A 5,371-nucleotide genomic window follows, 5' to 3' on the forward strand; every position below is an offset into this window, starting at 1 on the left:
CCAAGATTCATTTTATGGACTCATAGACTGTTTCTCTGACAGGCGATGTTCAAAAACCTTTTCCTGGAAATGAGTCAGAGTTTATAGGTTCCACATTTTCTCTGAACTGATATGTGTTCTGAAAAAAGGAACACAAACTATCAAACCCAGTTGGAGATGAAATTTCTGCCTCTCCTAGAATGGTGCCTGAGATTTGGAAAACAAGTTATTTTAGCTGAGCTGAGCTATGACAGAGTGGCCCCCTGATATGCACTTCCAGTACAAACAACTATAAAACTACAGAATTCATTAAGAGACTGTTTGGGGGCATTGGACAACAGGCAACTCAAAATTGTGATCTTTCAGAGAAATAAAACCCATGAAATAAAACCAATGTTTTCCATGCATACTGCCTGGAAGCATATTCCCAATGTTCCCTTCTTCTGCCATTTTCAAAACAACTATTACTACTAATCTCTCAGAATCAAAGACAACTTTGTGAAATGTTCCTCAAGGTCACAGAGCCTGTGGTGGAGCTGGAAGTCAAACCCAGAATACCACTCCACTGGTATTTGTAATTTTTTTTCTTCCAATGTTTTGCATCAATTCTTGGGCTTCATGCCTGCCAAGTGAACACCCTACTACTGAGCCATATCATAGTCCTTGTAATCATTTTTTATAAAATATTTTTGTTGTCGATGAACACAATACATTTAATTATCTGCTTTTTTTTGTGGTGGTAGGTTCGAACCCAATGCCTCACACCTGCTAGGCATATGCTTTCCCACTTTGCTACCGCCCCAGCCCCTCGTAATCATTTTTTTTTTACTTGTAGGTGGACAAAATACCTTTATTTTACTTTTATGTGGTGCTTAGGATCAAACCCAGTGCCTCACATGTGCCAGGTGAGAGCTCTATCACTAAGCCCCAGGCCCAGCCCTTATAATTATTTTTTAAAATATATTTTTAGCTGTAGTTGGACAGAATGCATTTATTTTTATTTATTTAATTGTATGTGCTGCTGAGGATCAAACCCAGTGCTCCATGTGTGCCAGGCGAGTGCTCTATCACTGATACCCAGCCCAGCCCTTGTAATCATTTTCGATGCACAAATTTCTTTCATACTTAGGAATTTTGAAAATAGCTTCCTCTGTTTTGTATAGTGTACAATGCAATAATAATCAGACTTTTTAGATATTTTCCAAATTCACTTTATAGCAGAGAGAGGGAGAGAGAATATGATCCTGTGTGTTAAGGGGAAGGAGAATGGGGCCCTCCCCACTCCCAGTGTTGTTCCTCTTTCCCCTCTGCCTCTAGTATTTTTTCTGCTGGGCCTGGAATTGAGTTGCCAAATTCAAACTCTTTCCTGGTAAGGGGGATGTTAGGTTTTCTCACATGCAGAACAACAGCCTCACATTGTAAGCCTGGGCTGGAACAGGTCCAAACATCCAAACATCTCTTTGTGGATTGAGAGGATCTCTTTTATACGTGTTATGGGGAAGAAGCCCCGTAATGTAGAGGGGACAAGATGGAGCCTTAACAGCTGGCCCACTGTAACATGTGACACAGTCTACACCAGGCTCATTCATCCCGACACATGCCACTTTCATTGCCAACAGAATGCTGCTCTCCTTGGCAACAGGCAAGTGCTCTATCAATGATTCCCAGTAACTTGGCTGAGATGCCATAGCACAGTGAAACCTGAGAAATTTACAGACTTTGCAAAATATCTAAGTGCAACATCAACTGCAGATCCTTTCAGAATCTAAAGTGAACCATGATCCTTCAGAGGAAATTCAGAAAGCTGACCACCTCCTTAACAATCCTAACAGGAAAAGGAGGGAAACGTGGCAAGAAAAACCATGAGAATTACTAGGCTAGTCCTTGTGACATAGTCTCTTCCCCCTTCTTAAAAACAGACTTGCAATGCAAGATTCTTCCTGGGACCTGGGTTAACTACGACAAAGGAAGGAGCATTGACCTGAGATATGTTGATCAAAGTCATGTTAACAATGACAATATTGATAGCTATATTTATTGACCGCTTGCTGTGTTCAAGATATCTTACTAAGTACTTTACAGGGATGCTGTCCTTTAATTATGTCAACTGCCTTTTGAGTTTGACAACTATACAAATTTCACAGGGGAAGCTTTTGGATTTAATAAAACAAAAGCAATTATTTTAAGGTCAAGTGGCCAGAAGTGATGGACATAGGATTAGGGCAAAGTGTCTCCAGCATTCTCGCTGTTAAAGACAACATGGTAAAAAACCAACCAACCAACCAACAAAAACCAAAACAACAACAACAACAGCAAACTATGGTAATAGCACTCCTTCAAATTTACAAAAACATCTCATTTGCATTTGTATACTTTTGCTCATCTTTCTCACATTGACATCCTCCTTATTGAGTTTGGAAGGCCTAATATTTCTCCATTTAACTAATTAATATAAAATACATGAAGAACATATTTTCAAAAGAAACATTATATTATCATCATAAGTGGAAATCCATCCCTTGACCATGAAAACAAATTTAAATAAGATAAACCATTTTAAAAAATGACTAAGGAAGCCCTAACATTTATGAAGGTTCACTCAATGTACCACCTGAACTCATTTTGTGTACCATATGGATATAATTTTGCTTGATTTTATTAATCTGTCACAGTCCTTTGTAGCCCAATTTCTTCTGGTTGTATAGAGAAAAAAAATCTAATTTCCGAACCTACAAAGCTAGGAATCATGGTGATTATACTATTGTACTGACTGTCGAACTGATGATGTAGCAAGATGGACTTCCTCATGCATCCTCTGGTAATTATGCCTTTTGAAAGTATGAGAACTGGTTTGTGAAAGTTTTCCTTACCAGTTGAGGGCACATGAATTCATCAGTGATGTGAACAGAGGCCATGTTAATTTCATCGGAACCTTTCATGGTATTTGAAGGACAAAATGTTCTCAGTAAATATTTGTCAATCAAGTTCCCTTGAGTTTTTGAGAATTCTATTTCTTCTTCCTGGAATGTTGTTCCCCCATGTTAGACAGCTGAAAAACCACAAATAATTCCTTAAATTTCATGCAAGTGTTCTAGGCTCCCTTAGGAAGCCATTTGTTCCCTCCTGTCTATTCTCATCAAATGTTACCCATACCTCTATTGTAAGTATTGTTTTGAGGTCTATACTCACAACCAGACTCTGAAACCTTCAATAGCAGTGACTATATCTAGTGTAGCTTGTTGAAACTTCTTCAATTTCTATAGCATCTTTTATTACATTAAATAGCATCATGTGTTTTGTATTTTTCAAAACATATTGGGAGTTCCTGTGGTATAAGAGAGTCTGACTATTCCTTATGTGTGTGATGTAATTTCTTAGCTATAATCCTTGATCCTAGAGCCCCCACCAAAGATTTTTTTCATCACTAAATTCTAGAGATTGACAAAATACTGAAACCTCAGGTAAGTCTCAATTCCCTCTTCCATGTTTCAATCTTTGCATTCAAGGATTTAGTTATCTACTTGGAAGACTAAATATGCTTTCTATTGGGTGGAAGAAAGAATAAAACCTTCAAAATAACATTTATTTATTAGTTAAACTATGTCATCTGAAAAACATTTGGATACCAAAATCATCTTGTGGACCTCTTGTAAAATTTACTTTTGGAGAACTTTGATCTAAAGCTTTCTCAAACATTTTTGAGTTTGTTATGGTAGATGTCAATGAGAAAGGAGACAGTTATATACAGGAAGGTTTCTGAAAGATGAACCAAGTAGATAAAACATGTGCAAGCCTCACTGTCAGTCCACTCTTCATTATACTTTTGCAGGTGACTGTACCCCACCAAAAGGACACAATGTAGAAAAATGAAAACCTGGCAAACTCAGCTCATTCACGTGTACATTAGGCTCTGAGGTTTAGAAAAGTTGCACAACTTGCTAAAGCTCATGGAGTTCATTCTGTAAGACCAGTATTTCCCAGAAACCAAAGTCAGAAAATGACAACACGAGGAAAGCATACTACAGAATAATACAATTTATGGATATACTTGGGAACTTTTTCAACAAAATCAAAATCAGAGAATAGATTTTTTAAATGTTTCACTTATATGCATATGGACGAGGTACACTTCACTGTCAAAAACACAAACAGCTTGAAAACAAAATGATGGGGAATTTATACTCTACAAACAATAATGAAAAGAGAACTATAATGGCTCTACTAGTATGCATTGAAGCAAAGTACACTTCAAAAACAGATCCTAAGCCAAGATTATATTTACATACAAGGAAGGGTACTGGATCATGATAAAATGCTCAATGTATCAAGAAGACACATTAATTAAAATGAGTATGCATAGATAATAAAATAGTGCATGATGATACATGAAGCAAAACCTGACACAATTTGAGGGAGAAAAAGGAGATTCAAGAATAATAGAGCATCCAGGGTTGGGGTCGTTGCTGGGTGGTAGAATGCTTGGTGGCATGTGTGAGGCACTGGGTTCAATTCTCAGCACCACACACAAATAAATTAATTAAATAAATATTTATGTACCACTAATATATTAAACAAAGAATAATAAAGAATTCAATATCTCATTTTCAATAACATTGAATGTATAGGCCAAAGATATCAAGAAAATAGACTACATTAAAAAAAGTCTATATTAAACCTGAATCTGCTCTGGAGATGAAAGCTAGGGCCTCATGGATGCTAGGCCAGTACTCTAGCACCGTGCTACACCACCAGACAAAAGAAAACACTAGAACTAAGGAGGGGGTTGTGGCTCAGGGGTACAGAGCTAATCTCACATGTGTGAGGTACTGGGCTTGATCCTCAGCACCACATAAAGATAAATAAATAATAAAAATCAAGGTATTGTGGTCATTTACAAATACATATATATAAACAACAGACATCTGTAGAATATTTTCACCTGTAATCAGCAGGGATACACATTCACCTCAACCAAGCATGCATGATCTATCTTCCAGAACAGATCATATGGTAGGTCATTACATATACTTGAATAAATTTTGAAAAAATTGAAATCATACAAGTTAGATGTTTCAAAAACATTGAAATGAAATTATAAATTAATAACAAAAGGAAATCAGATAATTCAAAAGGATGTGAAAATTAAACAACCTACTTCTAAATAAGAAATTACTGAGCTAGGTATGGGGTTCAAGTGGTAGCACGCTTACCTGACATGCAAGGGGCACTGGGTTCGATCCTCAGCCCCACATTAAAAAAAAAATAAAATAAAGATAAAAAAATTAAAAAGTGGAATTGCTGAAAGAAGAAATTCCAAAGGAAACTAGATATATTTTTTGATAAAGGTATTGGGGATTAAATCCAGGGATTTGTGTGTGTTTGGCAAGTGCTT

Source organism: Callospermophilus lateralis, chromosome X, assembly GCF_048772815.1.
Source record: "Callospermophilus lateralis isolate mCalLat2 chromosome X, mCalLat2.hap1, whole genome shotgun sequence".
In the NCBI taxonomy this organism is placed as follows: Eukaryota; Metazoa; Chordata; class Mammalia; order Rodentia; family Sciuridae; genus Callospermophilus; species Callospermophilus lateralis.